Here is a 26,537-nt window from a genome sequence, read left to right as displayed (position 1 = left end):
CGACCTTATTTTTTTATTATTTTTATTTATGTAAAACAAAACCTTATTAAAATCGATTCAATGTCTGTCGGTCTGTCTCTGACACGCATTTTTCTCCAAAATGGTTAAACCGATCCGAACGAAATTTGGTGGACAGATGGGAACTATGAAATCTCACGCATACAGTGGCATAAATTTAGGTGGAGTTTAAAGGGAGGCTCCCCATACATGCAAAAGGGGGATTCAAATGTTTTTTCACTGGATATAGTCGTGTAGATTGTATGAAAGGTCTCGATTAGTACCTTGCGAAACTGACATTAGTTTTGGCATGAAATGCAAAGCGCGTGGGTAAGGAGCCAAAATGTACGCACTTAAAGGACTCATTTTCGGAAACTACCCAAATTAAAAATCCGAAAAAAATTAGGGTGGTGCGCTTAGATGAAATCTAGGCCTCGAAATATGTCCCATTCAGATATCTGCTCAAATAAATTTACTAGTAGTATATTATCAACTTTTAGAAATTGACTAAAAAACTCCCCTTAAGTTCATCCTAGGTGTATTAAGTTGCACCGGCATAGAGGACAGTTTCCTGCATACACGTGTTCCATGAAAATCCAACTATTAGTGTCAAAGTTATAGAAGTTCAAACTTATCAATTTCATGCTAAACAGCGTCCTAAGCCATACAAATAAGATGCACTCGTCGCTCCTCACATCTTTTTCTTTTTCTTCAGCCTTCAGTTCACAAGCGAGGTCGGCTCGTTGTGGTCGGTTTCATCATTTTATTTTATCAAATGCCTGATCAAGATGTAATCGTGAGACCTTTAAATCTCCATCCAATGTATCAAGTCATCATTGTTTTGACCGGCTTTTTGGTTGCTTACCATTGACTTCGATGCTCTGACCAATACTGGTTATTCAATTCTCGTTAGCGTGAATTACGTGGCCACACCATCAAATACGCCCCTCGCAGTTTTTCCACGATCGATGCAAACCCATATCGATCGCGTATATTCTCATTTCAGACGTGATCAAAAGGTGTCACGCCACCAGTGCAATGCAACATCTTCGTCCCCATTACCGCAAGACGCCGTTCATTGTCCTTTATAGTCGGCCAACACTTAGAAGTATAGAGAGCGGCAGACGGACGGCATTGCAGTAAATTTTAGATTTGGGACGTGCGCTGTTACGTCGATCACAAAGAACACCAGTTGGGGAATGGCACTTCATCCAGGTGACGTTAATGCGTGAAACAATTTCATTACGCAGTTCTCTATTGGCTGATAGCATTGACTCGAGATATTTAAATCGCTAAGTTCTGGCAATGACAGTAACCTGCCCCTCGAGATATTTAAATCGCTCAGTTCTTTCAATGGCAGTAACCTGCCCAGAACTGAGCGATTTCAATATCTCGGTTCAATACTATAAGCCAATGGAGAACTACATTATGCTCCTCACATAGGGAAACACAAAGCCTTTTATACCTGAAGCATCAAGCTTCCGGTTTCGCGACTTGTTTATTTCTTTTTGTTTTTATTTTTTTATCGATTGGGTTATATTTGAGGAATATTTCTCTAAAATTTCACATTTTCACAAATTCAATAAACTGTAAAATTCATAGCCTCGTGAACACTGCACTTCATCGGATTGAGCCAGGGATTCTTTTGAAACAATCATTAGGCGCCAAAGCCCAATCTTTAGTATTTTTCCAATGTAAACAGTTGTGCACTGAAAGGGTTAAATGCGCGTTTGGTCGTCTTCATCCAATTATACAGCCAACCAATTAAAAAGTTGGACAGTTACTATAATACATATTCAAGTCAAATATGCATCTGGAAAGTCAGATGATATTTTTAAAGGATTTATAAGGAAAGCAATATTTTTCATGATTGTTTTCTAGCATTACTATTATTTTATTAAGTTTATGTTACATGGAAATTCTACGGAACAATGAAAAGTGAGCACTTATCGCAGCAAAAAAAAAAAAAACTTCCACACTCAAGATGTCATTTCATACACGTAATTTGATTGCTGCTTAGAACGAGGTGCTATTATGTTTCGTATTGTGTTTAGATGTGCTGGGCTTCCTAGCATCTACGGGATCGATCAATTTGTTGCAGTAAAAGGCGAAAATGGACAAAAACCAGTTGTCTTGTGATTCAAAAGAGTTGATCGCTAAATATTATAATAATAATAAATGCATTTTCCGCCATAGTCAGCCCCAAGCCCGGTTGTGAAAGGAGGAGGGGTAAATAGCTTCAGTCTGAATGGTTCTACGCCACCGCAGTGTCTCAGGGGGTAGGTGACGAAAGTAAAGGAACTTTATAGTCTTGCAGATCACTCACTGAGGAAGCTACCATCACACCTGGCAGTTAGGTATAAAATGCAAATTCAAAAATGAGAAGGAGGAACTTAAGGTTCGAACGATGACAAGAAGCATGACTCCACTTGCTGCAGCAAATCCAGGTTCGCGTAGGCGTAGGCAAGAGCATGCAGACAGTAAAACGAAAAAGTATTGGGGTGGGCTTTGGCATGCTGTATGGATAACCGCTAAAGGCACCCGCCACGCCACTACTCCTGGCTCCTCGGTAGAAGAGAGTTGACGAGCCATAAACAGCTCGAAAACTGGAGGGGTCCTGGTTTGGATCGAGTGCAGAGTTTCTGGTATAAAAAATTTACTTGTATACACGGTCGGTTCGCAAATAATATTAATCAGGTCATTAGTAGACCTGAACAGTTTCCACCTTCACTTACCGCGGGAATTACCTGTTTGTCCCTAAAAAGCCACGGTGCAGAACCGCGCAGGTACAAGATCGATTACTTGCTTACCAGCCCTCTACGAATCCATAACGTCCATTATTAGTGAAAGAGTCAATGCACACTTCGAGACGGAAAGGCTGCCGAGTTGAGTCAAGGAAGAGCAACTCTTTATCGACTCGGTAGTTGTAGGACAGGCAACTAGAGACCAAAGAAATCTCCTCTATCACTCCATCGATTATGTCAAGGCTTTTGACAGCGTCGCGCACATCTGGCTCTGTGTACCGCACTTATCCGAAGTTAATAAGGTTTTTAGCGACAGTCATGAAAGGATGGCATACTACTTTGCCGGTACTTTCATCTGAGGGTACCAATACCTCAGAGTATAATCTCATTCGGAGGTGTATCTTTCAGGGCGATTTGTTGAGTCCCCTTTAGTTTTGCACGGCATTGAACCCCCTTTCATAGCTACTGAATGATGCTGGAGGGCATATTTTTGCAATCAAATATGACCTACATGCTACTAAGTGTGAGCTGGTACACTTGATGTACTTAGATGACATCAAGTTGTATGCTGGTACTGATAACCACCTTAGAAACCTGTTGCGAATAATAGATATATTCAGCCGTGATATTCGGACAGAATTTGGATTAGACAAGTGCCGAATCCAAGCCACATGTCGGACATAGCATTGTCGTCATCCACGTCCGAGACACATGTCGGACATAGCATTGTCGTCCTCTACGTCCGAGGCAGACTTCTACAAATACCTAGGAATGCTGCAAAGAACCCATGCTCGAGTTGGTGATCTGAAGGATGCTCTGCTGTCGGAATTCCTGTGACGAGTGAAGCTGGCGCTGAAATCACATCTATCGGGGTAAAATAAAAATAAGTGCACTGAATGTGTTCGCTATCCCTTCACTGGCTTATACATTCGTAATATTGACATGACTGGAAAACGTTCAGCGGCGGATACGGACTACTATGTCGAAATTCCAAATGCATTATCCAAACTCTGCCGTGGAGCGGATAAACCTGCCACGGGACATCGGAAGCAGGGGCGTCAGTGACGTTGTGACACAGCATCACCGCCAAATCGACTCGCTACGCGCTTATTTTTACAGCAAAGAACAGGCCATTGCATGCAGCTGTTTGTAAGGGAGATTGCGGGCAGACTCCTGTGAGTAGGTTGAAGTTAGACCAAGAGCGGATAGATGAATAGAAGACGAAGGCAATGCACGGTAAACACGTGAATTGCCTCTGGTATTCATTTGTCGAATAGATGCCCCTGTACCGGGGGGATTTTTGCTGAGGCGGGGGGATCTATGTGTATCATTCAGGACAGTGTGGTCGCCACCCAAGCTTATAAAAAGCTCATAATGAAAGAGTGGGTTAAGGACGACCAGTGTTATTTGGTTCGGCGTTCAAGACGATCGATTTCTGGCTATACTCTAACGGCACCGGTGGAATACATGAACAGACGGAATTGTATATCTAAGATGATTCACCAAAACCTTGCATAAAAGCATAGGCTGACCATGGGAACATGTCCGTTTTATCGACATGAACCGCAGACAGTACTTGACAGTTCTGCTTACAGCATGTATTGGACTCTAACTCATCGCCATACACCACAAAACAAGGATGACGTGATGTTAATTGATAGCACTGGTCGCTCCGCATATATTATTGTTGCTGTCCCCCATAATAGCAACATTAAATGAAAATATGTGGAGGAGAAGGTGAGCTATGAGCCACTGGCTCGGGAAATAAAAGAAATTTGGCATCTGGAGAAAGTGGTTGTAGTTCCAATAATATCGTCAGTTACAGGTATTGTACCTAAATCCCTCACGGTTTTCCTTGATGTCTAAGGACTTTCACACAGTCTGGTTCAAACCATGCAGAAGTACACCATTCTGCATAAGTGCTACTGCAGGGAGTTCTCGGTGGATTCTGCCACTAGCCTACCACTGCCCATCACTACAAGATCCCTTTTATCTTTTAAGTAGGTAGGATCATCCGAGCCTAAGTGCTTGGAATTTAGTGATTAGGTAAAATCCGGCAATTTTCGAGGTTCTGACAACTCGGATAAAAGCATTCAAGAAATAGCTCACATAACTTTGTTGGTTCCATAATAAATAAAGTGGCTCAGTTTCTAATAAAACAGGTAGAGGTGGATCTGCAGAAATCTAATCGGAGCAAATAAATCAACAGATTTTGTGGGTTATCCAAGTCTAGGAGGATTTGGCCCGCTTATAACAAAACCCGATCACAAGAGCTCCTGTGCCAGACAGCTGCTTTTTGAATGCTACGGGCTGGCAGCATCGGAAATTCGTCATTTTTGAGATAATGTTTAAATTAACATTTTCGGTTCCAATGGCCCACAATTAGTGTGGGGAAGAGTGGACACTGCTTTCAGCCCGTCATCCACGTTTGGTCCCCCCTGTCGGCTACGCCGAAAGAGGCCGCAATACACCCGGCCGCCAGTTGAACTGAATGCATCATCTATAGTTAAACTCCTTAAACTCCTTAGTTAAACTCTAAACGTGGAAGGCCTTGAGACGAGAATTTGAGATATTTGTGTGTGTGTGAGCATTAGTCAAAAATATTCACCAGCGATTTAATTTGATCACCGGCCACCTGAACAGCTGAGACTGACAGATCAACTGCATTCCAACCACGTTACGGCCACCGATCAAATGCGGACTCTTCAGGCGTAACTGACAGGCAAAACTGGACGTGGATAACGGGCTTTGCAAGGAGAGATTTTTGAAAGTCCGCTTATAAACACTTGCTATGAACTAAATCGTAGAAGAGCATTTGTTATAGGCATACTAGGTATTGGCACGGAATGATTGAACTGTTTTGCGGTTTATGGGTCTGTCCGGGGGTACGTACAACATCGTTTAGCATATTCACGAAGGCTGTTTAAATGGTGTTCAAAAAAACTTTTAAAGAGAAAAAAGAAAAACAAAATCATGAGCGACCGATGTTTAATTTAAAAATTGCCGGAGACGGCCCCTGGAAGAAAGGTGCTCGATACTTCTAAGATATTACTCTAGAAAGTCATTCATTTACTGGTAAGAAGCCGTTGCTGAAAAAGGGTGCACGTCTTGAAAAAATTAGGCATCCACCGAAAAATATGCTGAATGGCTTGGAAATCATGTGAAAGATTGATTGAAACGAAGAGAATTTCGCTGTGAAATACGTCAATTTCCAAATGCAAAGAGTGAGGGCATTAAACGTGGTGAACAACAACAAAAACTTGGAGGCGGGGGTGCATTAACCGATGAGTTAATTCAAAATTATGGACATAGTTTGGCCTGCCAATCAAAAGAAATATTTAAAATGCAGCAGATATAGGAAAAGAAAACTTGGCTGCGTACTACTATGTATTTTCAACGGATGACAAATCGCGAAACGAATGTTGCGTAAGAGTCAATAAAAATGAACACTGTCCACCAGTGCACCCCGACGTCTAAAAGTACATTCTACCTTTTTACAAAGATCTGTGGAGGGGGTTGGACACATCGGAAATGCAAAGGAGACCTTCAATTCAACCGTTTGGCGAAGCACCTACGTTCCGGCTTGAAATAGTTAAAACAGCAGCCTCATTGACTGCTGGAATATTCAATGAAGAAGAACTGCACATGATCTGCGGTTCCAAATTGAGTCAACATGTAAAAATTACGGCAAAAAAGAGGCCAGAGGCCATTTTCCATCCATTCCATAGATACAAATCCAGCATATTCCTTCATATTTTTCCAAACTACCGGATATACGTACATATTACAGACATAGATATTATCCTCACTCTAAACACCCAATATTAAAATTAAGCCGATGGCAACAAATGTCTCCAGACGTCTCTAGAAAACTCGTTTTGCGGTGACGATTGTAACTCATGACTCGGTCATCTGGAGCAAAAAAACCAAAGTGATTCTATTGGTATATGAGTTTCCCCAGATAATGCTGTCGAGTTTTTCTTTTTGTAATGATTTTCCGATTTTTAGTAACATTGGTAAGTAAATGGTAAGTAAAAAAACGGGTTTTTCACTTAAAAAAATCGGGATATTTGCTACTGTAAAATGAAAAATAACAACAAACTTAAAGAAACTCGACAGCGTTATCTCGTGAATTATACAGGGAAAGTGTGTACCAAATTTCAAAAGGTCTGGTGCAATAGATTTTGAACTACAGCCGTCATCGACTTTAAAAGCGTGAATTGTGGGAAATGGGGCAATTTTCCCCCGCTCTAAAAGTTTGACATAACATTGATATGTTGTGCATTCATAGAAAAAAAAACTAAAGTTGGGAAAGTCACCAAATTCACTTGGATTTAGACTTTGAAGTATGTAAAAAATGTACATTTATTTCGAGGACCTGACTACCGATAAAAGAAAGATTAACAAAGTCACATTGATTTCTATATAACAGCTAGGTCCTCATCTCTAGTCCGATATCTGCTGAAACAAAGTTGACAATAGGATATCTTTAAATTTTCTGAATTTTTTAGAAAATCCCTTTAAGTTTACACTAGAAGAAAAGTTTGGTTTCATAAGCATATGGTACAACACTAGGAAGTTTGATGGAAACCATAGGATTATTAACTAAATCATGCTAGATGTGTATATTTGCGGCATCTTAAGACAGAGAATTTTAATATATTAATGTGAATAAAGCTACGTGAAAGTGAAACCATCATACGCTGATCCATACTTTTACGTAAGAAATTCACGAAATCCTTCTAAACCACGGAGCTTTCATCATCATCATCATCATCAACGGCGCAACAACCGGTATCCGGTCTAGGCCTGCCTTAATAAGGAACTCCAGACATCCCGGTTTTGCGCCGAGGTCCACCAATTCGATATCCCTAAAAGCTGTCTGGCGTCCTGGCCTACGCCATCGCTCCATCTTAGGCAGGGTCTGCCTCGTCTTCTTTTCCTACCATAGATATTGCCCTTATAGACTTTCCGGGTGGGATCATCCTCATCCATACGGATTAAGTGACCCGCCCACCGTAACCTATTGAGCCGGATTTTATCCACAACCGGACGGTCATGGTATCGCTCATAGATTTCGTCATTGTGTAGGCTACGGAATCGTCCATCCTCATGTAGGGGGCCAAAAGTTCTTCGGAGGATTCTTCTCTCGAACGCGGCCAAGAGTTCGCAATTTTTCTTGCTAAGAACCCAAGTTTCCGAGGAATACATGAGGACTGGCAAGATCATAGTCTTGTACAGTAAGAGCTTTGACCCTATGGTGAGACGTTTCGAGCGGAACAGTCTTTGTAAGCTGAAGTAGGCTCTGTTGGCTGACAACAACCGTGCGCGGATTTCATTATCGTAGTTGTTATCGGTTGTGATTTTCGACCCTAGATAGGAGAAATTGTCAACGGTCTCAAAGTTGTATTCCCCTATCCTTATTCTTGTTCGTGCTTGTGTTTGACCAGTGCGGTTTGATGTTGTTGGTTGATTCGGCTTCGGTGCTGACGTTGCCACCATGTATTTTGTCTTGCCTTCATTGATGTGCAGCCCAAGATCTCGCGCCGCCTGCTCGATCTGGATGAAGACAGTTTGAACGTCTCGGGTGATTCTTCCCATGATGTCGATATCGTCAGCATAGGCCAGTAGTTGGGTGGACTTGAAGAGGATCGTACCTCTTCCATTCACCTCAGCATCACGGATCACCTTCTCGAGGGCCAGGTTAAAGAGGACGCATGATAGCGCATCCCCTTGTCGTATACCGTTGTTGATGTCGAATGGTCTTGAGAGTGATCCTGCTGCTTTTATCTGGCCTCGCACATTGGTCAGGGTCAGCCTAGTCAGCCTTATTAATTTCTTCGGGATACCGAATTCTCTCATGGCCGTGTACAGTTTTACCCTGGCTATGCTATCATAGGCGGCTTTAAAGTCGATGAACAGATGGTGCAACTGTTGTCCATATTCCAACAGTTTTTCCATCGCCTGCCGCAGAGAGAAAATCTGATCTGTTGCTGATTTGCCTGGAGTGAAGCCTCTTTGGTATGGGCCAATGATGTTCTGGGCGTATGGGGCTATCCGGCCTAGCAAGATAGTGGAGAATATCTTATAGATGGTACTCAGCAACATGATACCTCTATAATTGCTGCACTGTGTGATATCTCCCTTTTTATGTATGAGACAGATTATGCCTCGCTGCCAATCGTCAGGCATTGATTCGCTGTCCCATACCTTGAGCACAAGTTGATGAACCACTTGGTGTAACTGGTCGCCTCCATATTTAACCAATTCGGCTGTAATTCCATCGGCTCCTGGCGACTTATGATTTTTTAGCCGATGAATTGCACGGACTGTTTCTCCTAAACTTGGTGGTGGCAGTATTTGTCCGTCGTCTTCAGTTGGCGGGACCTCCAACTCGCCGATGTTCTGGTTGTTCAGTAGCTCATCAAAGTACTCAACCCATCGCTCTAATATGCCCATTCTGTCGGAAATCAGATTTCCCTCTTTGTCTCGGCAGGATGAGCATCGAGATGTATAAGGCTTCATCCTGCTGATTTGTTGGTAAAACTTCCGCGACTGGTGCGGTTGCTCCCTGTACTTTTCTAGTTCACAGACTTGTTGGTTCTCCCAGGCTTCCTTTTTCCGTCTGTGAAGTCGCTTCTCCGCCCGACGGAGTTCGTGATAAGTCTCTGCGCGTGCCCGCGTTCTTTGAGAATGCAACATTACTCGGTATGCGGCATTCTTCCGTTCCGTTGCTAGCTTACATTCATCGTCAAACCAGCCGTTCCGACTCCTTTTGCGGCTGGGGCCAAGTATATTCGTGGCCGTATCCATGATAACGTTCTTCAGGTGGTTGTGAAGATCATTAGTTGATGCTTCATCTCCAGGTCCTCTATTGACTGCGGTTATTGCGGCATCCATTTCCCTCTTATAGGTGTCGCGGAGGGTTGTGTTGTGGATGGCTTCAGTGTTCACTCTCACCTAATTGTCAGAGGGGATTCTAGGTGGTATTGTTATTCGAGCTCGAAGCACCATGCCAACGAGATAGTGATCCGAGTCTATATTGGCCCCCCTATATGTTCTGACATTCATCAAGGCTGAGAGGTATCGGCGTTCGATCAACACGTGGTCAATTTGGTTGAAGGTGGTCCCGTCTGGAGAGGCCCACGTATGTTTGTGGACCGCTTTCCACGCAAACCAGGTACTTCCAACAACCATTTCGTGTGACCCTGCTAATTGAATAGTCCGCAGTCCGTTATCATTTGTTTTTTCGTGTAAGCTATGGGAGCCAACGTATCGCCTGAATACGGGCTCCTTCCCTACTTGGCTGTTAAAATCCCCAAGTATTATTTTGATATCATATCTGGGACAGGCTTCGAGCGTTCTTTCTACTGCCTCATAGAAGGTATCCTTCTCCGACTCTGCAGTCTCCTCTGTAGGGACGTGAACGTTTATGAGGCTTATATTTCTAAACTTGCCTCGCAAGCGCAGAGTGCATAGCCGTTCGCTTATACTTTCAAAGCCGATAACAGCAGGTTTCATTTTTTGGCTGACTAAGAAACCTACTCCGAGCACATGGTTTACTGGATGGCCGCTATAATATATGGTGTAGTGGCTCTTCTCCAGGAAACCGGTCCCTGTCCATCGCATCTCTTGCAACGCTGTTACATCAGCCCTATATTGGGACAGGGTATCGACTAGCTGCTTATCAGCTTCATCTCTGTACAGGGAGCGCACGTTCCATGAGAAAATGCGCAAATCGTTGTTCCTTTGTCGTTGCCGGGTCCGTCGTTTTAAAATCCGTCCTATCCGAGGCTCCTGTTGTGGCTTCGTAACAGGTTGTTTTCCGTGTAGGGTTGTCAGCCCTACCCAACCCCCAACCTGGAGGACCAGTTGGTACAATTTGTCCCGTTTTTACGCGCGGGAGACTCGCCTTCATCCTTCTCCGTCTGCAGCTTTTCGTCAAGAAAGAGCTCCCAGCGGTCACCACGTGGAGGTGGAGATAGGGTTTGGTAGTAGAGCTGTTGGTGTTGGTTCAGCAGGCATTTCCCAGGTTTTATGCTCCATCGTGGGTACCAATCCACGTTTCGCCCCGGGACCTATACTACCCTTTGACCACCACGGAGCTTTCGATTGAGAATATTCCCTGAAATCAGCCTCTTATTATTATTATTCTGCTAAGGGAAAGTCGCACCGCGTCCTTAAAGAACTATCGTGCCCCTTTTATTGGTTATAGTGTACCTATTGAATATACTATCTCAAGCAAGCCTGTAACCGTTAGGAACTTCCCAGATGTCTCGACCTACTTTGCACAAGTGCCGGACACTGTCCCAGGACGTGTATAGAGGTTTCGTCCTCCTCCTCACAAAACCTGCAGGCAGTGTCCGTAGATATCCCTAGCTTCCCTAGCTGATAGTTTAGCCGACAATGACCAGTGAGAATTCCCACTATGATTCGGAGGTTCTTTTTGGTGAGGTTTAAGCAATCCTTTGTACGCATGGGTTCGTATCCCCCAATAAGCACCCTGGACTACTCCATCCCTGGTAGACCCGCCCAATATAGTTCCCTCAACCGTTTCCCTTCATTTTTTAGATTCATAGCCATGAAACCATTTCCGATTCCACAGAAGGGTTCTGGCCCGTGTAAAGGCATCCCTGCTTCCTTCTTGGCTAGTTCATCCGCTGCCTCGTTGCCTTCCAATCCAGCATGGCCCGGAACCCAAAGTATCTAGACCTTGTTGGACGAGCCGAGTGTATTCAGTCTCTCAAGGCATTCCCATACCAGTTTAGAGTTCACCTGGTTGGACCTAAGTGCCTTGATCGCTGCTTGGCTATCGGTGAGAATAACTAGCTATCAGCCTCTTAATTATCGTTGTCTTTATTTACTATTTGTGTTTGAATTTTACGAAAATTGAAGCCATCGGAAAGGCAATGAAATCTGGTAGACTATGTTGAAAAGTAGGCAATGTAGCGGATAGTCGAAAATTAACAAATGAAAAGATGATTTAGCTTCTTTCCTGGAATCGTTTCGATAGTGCTCTCAATCACTAGATGACTCCCATGATACCAGATTCTTACTGGCTAGTGGTTTTGTGATGTCGTTTGGATTTATGCCCTGGGGACAAGCTCTTTTAGTGGCGATTCAGCGGGCAGCTCTTTTCTAGCAACCACACTGTAAATTATTCTGAAATTACTGCAAGATAACTAGAGTAAATTTTATCATCTTTGCGATTTAGTAGGGATAGAAAAAGCAAACGAACAAGTGTGCTATCATTCCTGACATCAAGAAAAAAACTTCCAATTTCTGTTATCGATCAGTCGAAATGTGAATGATCATACGGCGAAATCAAGAAATTGTCGAAATTTACCTTGGTATGGATCTTCTGTGGCGTCAATCTTAATTTAAAGGAGGCTTCCCTCTCCTCTCTATCGGACATCTGTATTATTCTGATACCTCTCAACGTGAATGAGAATTAATTAGAATCCGGTCTGGAGTCAATTCCCAGGACATAAGAACGCGACGTGTGAAATAAAGGATTGCTATCCAGAGTTCTGCTAATTAGGAGATTATCCAGAGGTCAGCCACCATCTCTTTCGTTAGGGCTGATAATATCTACCATTAATTGCGTCAAGGAAGTCATAAAAAAACAACTTTATATCTATAAAGCTTGCCATGGCTAAATTAAAGTGTCTAAATATGCAAGCTGTTGTTCTAAATGGTGGAAATTTAGAAGCAAACTTAGATTTCAATCAGTCAAAACGTGTTAATTTGTTTTGCTTAACAAAAAACAAGGAGTAACATGGCAAATCAATTATCTTTGGGATTTTCTTCTGTTTTATTTTTAATCAGTTTATTTCCATTGTTTTGAAGACAAAAAACATCGCTTAAACTTCAATATCCCCATTATCAATGGACGAAATAATATTAAATTCAGTCATGTGTTATAAGAAGGTTGATACTAACTGGAAAGAGTTAGGACATTTTTTTATTGGAGGCAGCATTTTGTGTTTTTATGTTGGAGTCTTACAGGTGACATGTGACATTCGCCAATTATAATAATAAATAAATCAATCCTATTGATTTTCTTTATTTAATTGTTTTATGATTTTGAACAAAGCAAGTCAAATTGGTTCAACTGTCTGTTGAGCAGACAAGTTAATACCAATCTTCTTGAAAATGCTAAATTATTATCTTGAAATTTGTAATCTGTATATGCTTTCTCATGGAACAAATGGGGTAATTTTGTATTCTGTTTGAAGGCTGGGTAAAATTTTCTTTTGAAATGTAAGAGAATGAGGGATCAAAATGCAAGCATGATAAAGTGGAATATTACCAATCTACACCTCGAAATATATTCAATTTGAATATTTATTATTTGGAAATTCAATGGCAGCCTCTTCTTTATTTCATTCATAAAGTTTAACAAATACAAACCATAATATACATAGTCCATGGTACTAGAAATTTTGGTCTATATCGACTCTTATCGGTAAAGCCATAGTAGATAAAAGTTTTTTTTTCTTATATGAATTTACTACAAATTAAAACATCATGAAATGGCTTTATCGCATCACAGTGAATTCCCTGCCAGATCAAAATATAGACCCACTCGTTGATAGGGAATCTGCTGCTTAAGGGTTGTTAGATGAGGGAACTATAAATGTAAACTACGCAGTTTTAGCACGGCATAATGGAATGGAAACAACTCACGTAACTATCGAAAATGTTAAGTTGCTTCCTTATTAAGGGGGTCATCGCATGTGAAGGCCGTTTTTTTGCCTTTTTTTGAAAAATTATTTTGGAGGACTGGATGAAGATAGAAACATGATTTTTTCACCATATGTTTATTGATATCTCTAGTATATAAATTTTTCAGCTTGATATCTTAGCTAGTTTTCGGAATACGTGTGAATTTATGCACCCATCTCCAAAAAATGGTGTTTTTCTGCTGCTACGCTGGAGGGCACTGTGTTCATCTGAGGAAAAAAAATAAACGGCATTTTAATGTGGACAATATTTTACGGTCCGCAAAGTAGGATAATTAGAAAATATTAAAAGGTAAATTTTTGGTAGGCTTTTAAACTTAATTTTTTGGATTTTGGTGTTTTTTTACCGCTTTTTTTATGAATAAAAAAAACGACCCTTCAGATTGCAATTATCCTAGTTTGCGGACCGTAGAAATATGTATTAAAGAAGCCGTAAAAATTTCAAAGAATTTGGTTGGATAGATTTTGAGTTATCGTGGCAGCCGATTTTCAAGATGCAGTTTCGAGAAAAACGCATTTGAAGATTTAAATGTGATTATCAACAGTAAAATTTTCACTCTCCATTAATCTGCTATACCTGGTCCATAGAGAGCACCCTCCGTTTCTTCAAAAAAGTCTTGTAAGGCCGATTGTTGCTCTCTGGTTTCAATTCTGGTTCTTTTAGCGAGGTCAGTCGATCGTCGTTCGGATCGCCAAATTCGCTCTTCACTACGGCGGTCGGCATAAACCTGACATATGTGACCAACTTGACATCCCATTGCCACTAGAATTTTGAGAATGCCATTGAATCCTTCATTGAAAATAATTACAGCCAGAAAAGTGGCTATTTCTACGACCTTGGCCCTAGAATGAAAGTGTTTAGGAGCGAAAGTCCAGATCAATGCATTTCACGACTCATTGTTATTTTGCGTCCCTGCTCCTAAACATCTGTTCAAGAGATCATCTCGTGACAAATCTTCGTAGATTGGTTTGATGACTGTTTGAACTTCTTCAGTCAAAGGTGCCTTCTCGTGGTAGAAACTATCCAGTTCTTCTTAGCTTCCGCTTTGCGCCATTTGCACCAACTGTCCTCGCCTGCTGGACAATTTTGATGCTGAGGATTTTCGTCTGTAGAACATTTATGGAAGAAAGTTGCCCAAATTTCTTGCTTCATTCCTTCTATCGAATTTGGGGGTCGACGAATACCTAGCCCAGAAAATGTAGTGAAGTCCTTATCAGTAAGTTTTCCAGCCCCTTTTCCACCAATGCCTTTGTGATTCTTCTTTACATTTCTAAGCCGCGTTCCCATTCTTTTCTCGACATGTCCTACGTATTCCTTTTTTACTACTACGTATATTTTATTATTTGCAGAAATTTGCAGAAATACCGAAGAAAACTCCAGCAAAATCCAATATACAATATACAAAACTTGTCGCAATTGGAACATCCATGTTCATGCTTGCTAAAAGTTTCTTTGCTGTTGTTGATGCGAAGTCCTTTTTCTGCTCTGATAAGTATCGATTCCCATGAAATACTTGCTTTTTAGTGTGAGCATGACGTTGAACGTTAAAGCGATCTCCCTTCATACGATCCATTTAAAAAAATCACTGAACACACAAACAGCACAATACTTACAACAAAATATAACTGAGTATAGCTTGAAAGCCTTTCAGTGCTCACTCTAGACTGGATTATCCTTTTTATTCCAAACAGTAAATAAGTTTAGACAATTGATTGGTTTTCCATCTTTTTATATTTATACCTGTGTTCGAATCTATAAGGCTCAGGTAAAAAACTAACAGGTAAAAAAGATTCGATGCTCTTTCTCATGGAGCACTCTAGCCGCGGCTGCAAACTCCTTACTTGTTTAACACTTTAATGTCTGAACGACTCGGAATATCGGAAAATCCCTTTGCCCGCATATTTTCCACTATATGTAGATACAATTCATGAAAAAAAAATCGATTTCTCCAACCCGACACACGGGATGACCCCCTTAAGGAAACTACCATATGACTCTAATTAAAAAAGATTAATTCCTTCTTTATTTTCTTTCAATTTTGATATCGATTGAACTCTGCTTCTACAATCTCAAAAGGGGAAGGAAGATCAATTACTGAGGTAACCTTAAGTCACGTCTCAGCCTTGAAATTGTTCATGCTCCTATTGTAAATATATTATAATCCCATGAGAAAGGTACTAGATACTTATCCATAATTAGACGAATGGCCTCTAGGCTTTCATCATCATTCTCATCAGAGCCCTTACAACGAAAGCAGTATCTCCTGTCTTGTCCCTAGAAAGTTGGCATTGAAAGCTGGTATTTCTTCTCATCTTCCACCTGTAATGATTCATCTCAACAAGATTGTCTCGTACATAATTAATTTTTCAAAAAGACTCCGATTTCTTGGTGTAAATCAGAAAAGGAAAAGCACACGAGGGTCCTGAAAGATTTGAAGTGAACACATTAATTGGGTTTACAGATAATAGATTTATGTATTTATTCCTTTCAGTTCATGTTGTTGCGAAGAAAATTTCGCATGAATGATGTTTATTTATTGTTCCATAAAACCTTAAATCGATTCATTTTTTGCCGTTCACGTGCAATCTAGGGGTTGGAGTATCATATTAACAGTATTTTATACTACTTGCTTTTGAGAATAAATTGGAAAATGTAGAATTCGTTCAGTGTATCTGTGTTGACTCTCGCAAAACTCTTCGGTTGAAGTAGTCGATAAGATTTGTTAACGATTATATTTGCATTCACAAGAGTTCATCAGAGCGTAATAGCCTTTTATTTTATCGACCTTGTGCTGCAATATGTGGAATTGCTAGGCGTCATATGCATTCAGCATTCCATGTTGCTATCGAACGAAACTAATAAACAAGTCGGGAAACCAGAAGCTCGGCGCTTCAGATATAAAAGGTTTTGTTTGCACTTTAGTGTGATGTTGATATTTAGTTGCAGTAAATTTATACGGTAAAGTCAACTTTGAGCTACTGTAAATTTGTTAGTGATAGTATGATTTTGATCAAACTGGGCGACAACATGCTTGATATTATATTCTATACTACAAACTTTTATAATTCTGCGATAAACGTAAGGGGGGGGGGGTTTAGTTAATTTCCCCAAAAATATGGTAATATACTATTATTAACTTAATTTGAGCAGATATATGGAGAGTATTTTCAGGCTTGGACATCATATATAGGCAGCTTCATGATTTTTTTCAGATTTTGCGGTGGGACAGTTGCTGAGAATTGGTCCGTTAAAGAAATCATCACTTTTCACCTCTCCCACTCCCCACCTTTCTAACAAATCTAAAAACTAAGACCGGCTTCGGAAAGTACTAATTGAGACCTTTCATTTGATACCCAACATGACTATATTGGGTAAAAAAAAACTTTCCACCCCCCTTTTGTATGGACGGGCCCCACCCTAAATCTCAACGTAGAAGGATCACTCACTGCATGTCTGGGCGTTCACAGTTCCCACCTTCTCAATTTCGTGTCAATTGGAATAGCCGTTTCCGAGAATAGTGCGTGTGACAGACAGACAGACAGACAGACAGACAGACATTGAACCAATTGCAAACATAACCTTAAAAATGGGTCTGCTGAACTAAATTAATTTTGACTTTGTCCTTGTCTAGTACAAGTATCCTTTTGAGAAATTGAAAAGTTATTTTTACTTTTGATTTTTAATATCCGTTACGATATTTAAATACTTTCCTTAATGATGTTAGGAGGAGCAACCAGCAGCTCCAAATAAGTCGGAAACTGGGAGTAAATTCCGCCAACCACGTTCAGTTCGGCCTGGCAGTTACATCTGAAGAGTCGGCCATAACGTGGATGGTATGCAGTCTGTCTGTTTTGACTGTTCAGGCGGTCGGTGATCGAATGGAAAATGATTCGGATATGTTGTGAATGTTAATTTTATAGGCATCTTTATTGTTGGTGAACAGCTCCCACACAAAAATATCTCAATTTCTCGTCTCCAGGCCTTTCATGTCCAGAGGTGAATTAATGATGTTGTGGCTTGCCGATACGTGGATGGTGCCTTCAGTTCAAATGGTGGTCGGGTGCATTACGGGGTCTTTCGGCGTAGCTTACAGATCGAACTGAACGTGGCTTAAGGCGCTTCATATATGAAGAGTTTTGTGAATTGTTTTTATAAAAATAAATAGGTCCATGCGAGCTTTCTGTAAATGAATTAAGTATGTTTGAATATTTTTGTTAATGGCTTACCGACATCTTATGATGTCTTTAAGTTTAGTCAATTTACGCGACAGGGACAATTTTTACCTTCTATAACTTTGCAAGTAGTAGAATGATTTCCATCAAATTTTCTAGAATTGGTTTACCTATTCCTGCCATAAATATTGATACAAGTGTAAACGAGCATTTTGCGGCTGACTGGATGAACATAGCTAACTGTTGGTAGCTAACAATGAATGATCATACAAGCTTTTTATAAATGTGGAATAAAATGAGCTCGTATTTTTGATTTATTAAAATCGTTGCATATTATCCATGTTCTTGTGCATCGTACTGTTAGGGGTTAATCCCACTTGTTACTTTGAAAAAAAAATTTTTAAGGATAACTATCTGAGAATGTGTCCTTAAAATTCAAAATCGACCCCAATAAAATTTACTGAGGTATTAGGTAGATTCATGCCAAACGTCGGATTTTAAATTGGTTAAGAAAAAATCGATTATTTTCAATCGAAATGTGTTTATTCTTCGAAATATTCACCGTTGACATCTATGATTTGTTGCCAACGTGTTGGCAAATAAAAAAATCCTTTTTACCAAAAATTAGTAGTAGTATTTTTTGCTCTAAACATTTTTGAAAGGGCGAAATTACAGCGTTTTGGTTGGAGTAATACTTTTCATGGAGATGGTTTTCCCAACTCTGGAAAAGATGATAGTCCTTGGTAACAGCTCTGGAGAATACGGGGAGTTAAGCGAAACTTCGTGCTGTAACTACTGTAGCTTTTGCACGGTCAAACGGGATACGTGCGATCGTGCGTTATTGTGTAACAGAATAGGTTAATGCCTATTCATCAGAAAAGGCTGTTTTAGACGTAATTTCGCATGCATTTCTTCCAATTATGGAGAGTAGGACTTTGTAGTTTTGGTTTCGCCGGGATTCCGGAAAGAATATTGAATGACGTCCTCACAAGTCCACAAAACAGTCACCATGACCTCCTTAGGGTGCAGTTTCGCCCTTACTTGACGCCTGGGAGCTTCTCCGCGATCCAACCACTATCCTGAATGTTTCCTATTATCGCACAGAATCCATTTTTCATCACATGTCACAATTCTCTTCAAAAACGGTCCCTTTTTATGTCGCATCAGCAATGAAGAGGCTACCTCAAGTCTGCGCATTTTATTACTTTCGGCAAATTCTTGTCGATTGAGTTTTTTCTCCACTTTTCCAATTTCTTTGAGGCGGCGACTAATGGTTAGTTTTGATACATTGAAGGTTTCAGCAAGGCATTGTAAAGTTGTCGTTGTATTCCGCTCAACTTCTGCTCGCAGTTCATCGTCATCAGCATTGCTACCTTGTCGTCCACGTGGTTCATTGTCCAAACCAAAGTTATCATCTCGGAAATTGGCAAATTATCGTTGCACTGTGCGTTCGTTGCAGGTATATGGCCCCAAAACTCGATTAATTTCTTTCGTCGCTGCAGCTGTATTTTGTTCTTTTTTTAAAAAAAAACAGGCAAAGAACCTGAATATCTCTTGTTGTAAACATATCCATAAGAACGAAAAGGATTGTAAACCGCACAGGTAATAAATTAGGCACTAAAAGAAAGGTATTTACCTCTACTTGCAAACATGAAACTTATTTTGAATTTTACCAAACACGTCTGTTCACCATAGAAGCACTTTTAAGACTGATAGGAAATTCGACATTTGGTATGAAACTATCTGATATGATCGTCGAAAGAGAAAAATTTGTTCTGTGAACGACCTGAAATTGAACACGTTTTTCTACGAATGACATGTTTGGAACCGGTGACCAAATATACTTGAAAATGCATATTTTTGTAAATCCTTCTATCAAACACTAGTTTTTACTGTTATTCAACTAAATCCATCCACACTTTTTGGTTCAGATGATCCAGTTTGTTATAATTATGGTCACAGTAAAACAAAAATAAAAATACAATTTTTGGTGGTCATTTGTAACATAATAAAATACAATTCAAAGTTGTTCAATGTATGCACTTTAAGATTATATAATAATCATTCAAAAAAGTTTCGTAGTTTGCTTAAAGTAGTAGATAGTACCGTGAACAATTTTTGAAAAATTATTTTTTTCCTTTTTGCATTTTTCGATTTTATATACCTTTTGGAATCACGTCCCACATTTTTGTAAAGTAATTAAAAAAATATGAAAGTTACTGTAGTTCTAGTGCGCGGTCATTTTGGTATAAATACCTGTAGGAGACGAAAATGCACTCTCAGCTATTAGTCTAGCGGCATTCTAGGAGTATAATAAACTTGTTCCTGAAAAATTGGCCGACGATGATTTACTCAAAGTTTGTTTGGAAAAAACACTCAAAATAAGGAGTGTTATAACAATGCTTTGGGCAATCATCCCCAAACAAACATTTACGAGTAACGAAGTCGTGGAATTGGGTATGCATACTTAACTGGTCCGGTTCAATCAAGAATGGATAACTGTTAAAAATTCTAGAAATATTGAACTACACAATTGATTTTTTTTTCATACGAATACGCTATACAAAAAGGTGAAGAGAGAATCGCAATTACCGGAAAAGCTACGACGAAGGAAGTGGATTCGTCCAAAAGTGGCGTCATTTTGTGTTGAGTGTGAAGGCGGCTTCCCATAGATACGAAAAAGGGGTAGAGTTTTTTTTTCGCAGAGTAATGTCATGTGGGATATCAAATGAAAGGGATCGATTAATACTTTCCGAAACTGATAATAGAGGAAACATATGGGAATGAGGGTTAAAAATGTGTGCCCCAAAAAGTGAAACAGGTCTCGTTCTCAGAGCTTATCCAACCGAAAAATCTGAAAAAAAATGCACAAATAAGGTTAATAATAGTATATTACCAAGTTTTAGAAATTTACCCGATTTAAGGGGGGTTAAGTTCATTCTAGAAATATAAAATTTGGCAACAGTGTAGCTGATAATGTAGTATATAATTCTGGAAAGTTTGCATCCAAGCATTATTAACAAAGTTATTGGAAGTGAAATTATTGTATCACATTATTGCAATGACTGTGGATACATATATGCTAATGAAATTTGCATTTATTGTTCAATAAGATGGACCTGTATGTACGTATGTATATTTTTTTGGTAATATATGACAGAATATTTTGCACTCTTGTATCTATGTGTGAATGGAAAAAGGTTCATACTGAGTTGCTCACATAAGATGAACACAAAGCCTTTATACCTGAAGTGCCGAGCTTCCGGTATTCCGACATGTTTCAAACTGCGGACAGTTATACTCGGGATCTACTAGATCGATTTTAATAAATTTTGTTGAGTTTTCTTTAGTAAGGTGTTCGACGTGTCAATTTACCAAAATATCACCAAAAAATAAAATAAAAATTTAACGGGGAAACCAGTGCAAAAAATGTCAATTTTTTCGACTTTTTTTCCAGCATTCGCCATGTCTCATATTTCATTGATTTTTTTAGAAAAGGCGGTAAATTGTCATGTAAGGAACCTTACTTTATAACATGCTCTTTGTTTTTTTGGTTTGGATGTGATTTCTGAGATAAATTGTCTGCAATGGGACTATGCATTCCTGGGGGACTTAATTCCCGCGCCTTCTATAATTAATATTAATAATAATTTTTCGAAGGATGTTAAAAAAAGAAAATAATTTTTTTAATACTATTGAAGACTGAAATAATGAGTAGTAAAAAGTTTCATTGTCATATGCAGTAAAATAGCTGAGAAAAACAAATTTGAATTTTGTGTAATTTTACTGCTTTTCACGATACAAGTACCTTAAAAAAATCGAGAAAATTACCTATTTTTTGCGGTACAAGTGGGATTAATCCCTTAAGTTATTTGCTGTCATTGGTAATGTTAATAACTTCAAAAGATCCTGCTGGTCGCAGACGGCTCGTACACCACAGGCTATCATTGCTGCGAGGTTATGAATCAATCGAAATCCTATGGCTATTACCAGAAATTTCTGGCTCGTGAAATGGATATAGCGTCGAAAATTGGGACTTAGAGTCTTCAAACGACATACAGCACAATATCTTACTGTTAAATTAAAAAAATCAACACAACTGTAGAAAATTGTTAATAAGGAGAATGATAAAGCATATGTATGGTTTTCCAAAGAAGTCATTGAACTCTTGCCAAGGTTTGGACGAAGCTGTCATTTCGTCTCAGTGAAAATATTCGATGACAGCTTCATCGCCTTACATTTCTGTAAAAATTACCGATGAGACATCTTAGTAATGTAGTTTTGCACTTGAACCAAACCCTTGATTACATTTCAACAAGGCTCTGCACCCACTCATACATTCAAAACAACTGTAGGTTGGAAGTCTCCGAGTTTGTTTGTACTAGCTATTGACCGTTAGACTTTAATCTACTGACTATTGTGGTCAGTTTTAGAGAACAGTGTGTAGAAGATGCCTTCACAATGTGGAGTCATTGAAGCAGGCAATAGAGGTTGTGGACTATTTTCGCATGGATATCGCTATTGAATTTCTCTTCTATCACGAATTATTGTCCCGTAAAACATCTGATCTGAACGCATTTGTGAACAGTCCGCGCAACATCGATTATTTCCTTGAGAGGCTCGAATAATTTATTTATGCGTCTGTTTGTTAATGTAAAAGTCCTGCATATAATTAGTCGCGCTAATATATCGCTGAAATGTGTTTCAGCTCCCTCCATGTCTAACCGAAACATGTTTACTCCTTTTTCACTGCTCTGTGTCATGTGCTCCTTGTCGACCATCTTTTACTCTAGGTGTGCTATAAAGCTTAATGTTGAGAGTTTGTAATTTAAAACCGTGGCTTATCCCTGGTGTTAATACTATATCGGAGAATTGCTTTCCGAAAATCAATAACATGAATGATGATGGTTTATTTGGATATTAAAAAAGTGGAATGTTGTTTATAGAATCAGGGCTATTAAATCTTACCGTTTTTCCTAAAATGAAAAGTGCTTCCCATTCCCAATTATTCTTTTGAAAATAATTTTTCTGCCATTTGATTTATAATATAAAAATCTGTACTACTAACCTTCAAATTACATCAATTAGAAAGAATTTATCTTTTCTGAGCAGAATAAACAATTTCATATTTCTTTTTTAAAATTCCATACGATCACCATTCTCAGCAGCCAACAATTTTCCCTTCATATTATCATGAGTTTCCGTTGTTCACTTTTACTATCGCACCATGATGCGTAATATGTGCGTGTCCGTTGGTCTGTCTTTGCTAGCAGACGTATTCAGACAACTAGGCCAATCATCGGCTTAATTGTATGTTTAACAAGCTTGGAACGTAGCGTAAAATACAATTAATGAATACTTCACTGGTTGGCAACATGTTCAGACTGTATTCAATTACCATCGAATGCGAAAGAAAATCTGTGCGCTGGAGGTGCTTCAGATAAAACTGCGTTCGTTGTTAACATTGGTACGCAAAGAAGGGCAGGGTACTCGGCTTCTTTCAAATGCTTCTAGGTGTTAAAAATATGCAACTTGAAGACAACACCAAAGTAAGGTAAGGTGTGTGCATCACTTGTGAGAGGAAAGTAATATGCATTCCTAGATATTGATTGCAGAAATGTCAATCTAATGTAACGGAATAGGAGTAATGCTTGCATATTTATCATCATTTACAATTCCATCGGGAAATTCTTCAACGAGCATATTATTTACTCTTGACTGCAATGCGGAGTTGCTTTCGGATTGTAAATGTTATGCTGAATTTAATGTGGTTATAACTTATTAATTGCATGATCGTCTCCGAAATAATGGAAGGGGGTAAAGGAACGTTGTCAAAATCCATCCTAACTTCAATTGGGTGACAGTATAAAATATTATAGAGAGGCTTTCATCAATGTACAGATAATTTTGAAGTTTCTTCAATATTCGCTAAAATTAACAAAGTTAATACACCAAGTCACGATATTCTTCATTTTGTGTTACGGATTAGGTGACCCGCCCACCGCAATCTATTGAGCCGGATTTTATCTACAACCTGATATTCATGGTATCGCTCATAGATTTCGTCGTTATGTAGGCTACGGAATCGTCCATCCTCATGTAGGAGGCCAAAAATTCTCCGGAGAATTATTCTTTTGACCGCGGCCAAGAGTTTTTTCTGCTAAGAACCCAAGTCTCCGAGGAATACATGAGGACTAGCAAAATCGTTGTCTTATAGAGTAAGAGCTTTGATTCTATGGTGAGACGTTTCGAGCGGAACAGTTTTTGTAAGCTGAAATAGGCTCTGTTTGCTGCTAACAACCGTGTGCGGATTTCATCGTAATAGCTGTTATCGGTTGTAATTTTCGACCCTAGATAGAAGAAATTATCAACAGTTTCAAAGCTGTAGTCTCCTATGTTTATTCTTCCCGTTTGACCAGTGCGGTTTGATGTCTTGTCTTGCTTTCATTGATATGCAGCCCAGATCTCACGCCGCCTGCTCAATCTAGATGAAGGCAGTTTTTATGTCGTCAGCATAGGCCAGTTGTTGGGGTGGACTTAAAGAGGATCGTACCTCTCGAATTTACCTCAGCATCACGGATAACTTTTTCCAGGGCTAGGTTAAAGAGGACGCATGATAGGGCATCCAGTTGTCTTAGACCGTTGTTGATGTCGAATGGTCTTCGGAGTGATCCTGCTACTTTTATCTGGTCTCGCACATTAGTCAGGGTTGGCCTAGTCAGTCTTATGGGGTTATCCGACCTAGCAAGATAACGGAGAATATCTTATAGATGGTAATGAGCAACATGATACCTTTTTAATTGCTATCTCCCTTTTTATGTATAGGACAGATAATGCCTCGTTGCCAATCGTCAGGCATTGATTTACTGTCCCACACCTTGAGCATAAGTTGATGAACCGTTTGATGTAATTGGTCGCCTCTATATATAACCGGTCAGAATAACTGATAATAATCAATTGCGCAACAATCAATTTTAAATCTAGACCTTGAAGCGTATTAAAGCATTTCATTTCAAGATTGTAACCGTACCAGGCAATGCGGTGAGCATTGCCCTCGCCCGGGATTATTATACTATCCTGATTTGACACAGGTACTTATTCAAAGCTGACTCAAGTTGTATCTGGCATCCAGTCATAATCCTTCTGCAATGAGAATTCAAACACGACCTTCCGCTGCGATAGCTTAGTAATCCAAGCACTGAGTCGCAGAACAGTTGAGGATTTGTAGGAACGCTATCTTCGGATAAAAATTTAAACTTGGTTGATCTGCTCTGTTTGAAAGCATGTATAGAATATGCCATATCGATTTTTAGCACTGGACTTTCCCCGTCAAAAAAAATTCAGAGTGGCTGGTTTCCCTTCTAGGAAAGTCTTGAGGGGGGTCGAGACATATTGCTCGAAATCAAAAGCGATAGCACTTGATGTGGTTGATTCATTACGCCTTACTTATGGGCTTATGATAACCATATAGTGCGTATTTTGAATTCTACGCAATTCACTAAAAGCTCGAAAATTGGAAATGGCATGGATCTTACAATCCAAAACTTCTAAAAGCCGTAAGCATGTCCTCGGTAGAGCCGGAAAAGGAAAGAAACAAAATGAAGTGGCTGATGCTAGAATTTTTATTCATTCAGAGATGGTGAGGTGCGGCATTAAGGCCCTTTTATTTCCTGCTATATCTGGCCCCAATTTCATTTGAATGCTGTTTTCTGCTAGGAACCTGAAAGATGGAAAAGTGGTTACCAAATTAAAAGTAAACTCACCAAATTTATTTTAAAGGTGAAAAGAGGAAAAAAAAAAAGTAAATCCAAATTAAATGAAACTAAAATAAGTCGGAAATCGGAAGCTCGTATAAAAGGTTTTGTTGATTTTTATGTAAGAATATCTGGGTAAACGATGTTTCCATTTATATATAACTCGTAGTTTCTATATATATATATACCAGATATTCAATTTGATGTGGCACTGACACTTTATTTCTCACGGAGTAGTAATTTGGCGCAAAAGATGCAAACTTTGACCTATTTCAACTTTTTGTAGTTTGCAAATTGAGGGATCGCAAGTCCGCATCCACTTGATGCCTGACTGGATCGAATGGGGAGCAACTTACTCCCTTATTTTGTACTTGACGTTTAGCTTTAGCAACCCAAGCTTCAAAAATAAAAAGCGAAGGCAGCTTCACGATTTCATACCAGGGCAGAGGTAACTCGTCAGACGTTGCCTTATCTCTACCTGGGGAGCGTTTTCTCCAATTTACACCTTTGGTTTCCTCAATATCTTTAACCTTCTAGTTGATATAACTACATCATCATCAACGGCGCAACAACCGGTATCCGGTCTAGGCCTGCCTTTATAGGGAACTCCAGACATCCCGGTTTTACGCCGAGGTCCACCAATTCGATATCCCTAAAAGCTGTCTGGCGTCCTGACCTACGCCATTGCTCCATCTCAGGTAGGGTCTGCCGTCTTCTTTTTCTACCATAGATATTGCCCTTATAGACTTTCCGGAATGGATCATCCTCATCCATACGGATTAAGTGACCCGCCCACCGTAACCGGATGAGCCGGATTTTATCCACAACCGACGGTCATGGTATCGCTCATAGATTTCGTCGTTATGTAGGCTACGGAATCGTCCATCTTCATGTAGGAGGCCAAAAATTCTTCAGAGGATTCTTCTCTCGAACGCGGCCAAGAGTTCGCAATTCTTCTTGTTAAGAACCCAAACCTCCGAGGAATACATGAGGATTGGAAAGATCATTGCCTTGTACAGTAAGAGCTTTGACCCTAAGGTGGGACGTTTCGTGCGGAACAGTTTTTGTAAGCTAAAATAGGCTATATATAACCACAATTATAAAAATTAATAAATATGGATAAT

The 26,537-nt window shown here is 39.7% G+C and overlaps 1 protein-coding gene across 1 annotated transcript in view; it reads left to right on the top strand.

Annotated features, from left to right (window-relative positions):
• Window positions 1-26,537, top strand: part of LOC119651310 — a 45,046-nt gene that overhangs the window by 1,688 nt on the left and 16,821 nt on the right. The window lies entirely within an intron of this gene.

Source organism: Hermetia illucens, chromosome 3, assembly GCF_905115235.1.
Source record: "Hermetia illucens chromosome 3, iHerIll2.2.curated.20191125, whole genome shotgun sequence".
Lineage (NCBI taxonomy): Eukaryota > Metazoa > Arthropoda > Insecta > Diptera > Stratiomyidae > Hermetia > Hermetia illucens.
Note: the sequence above shows the minus strand (reverse complement) of the source record. Positions and strands in the feature narration are given on the sequence as shown.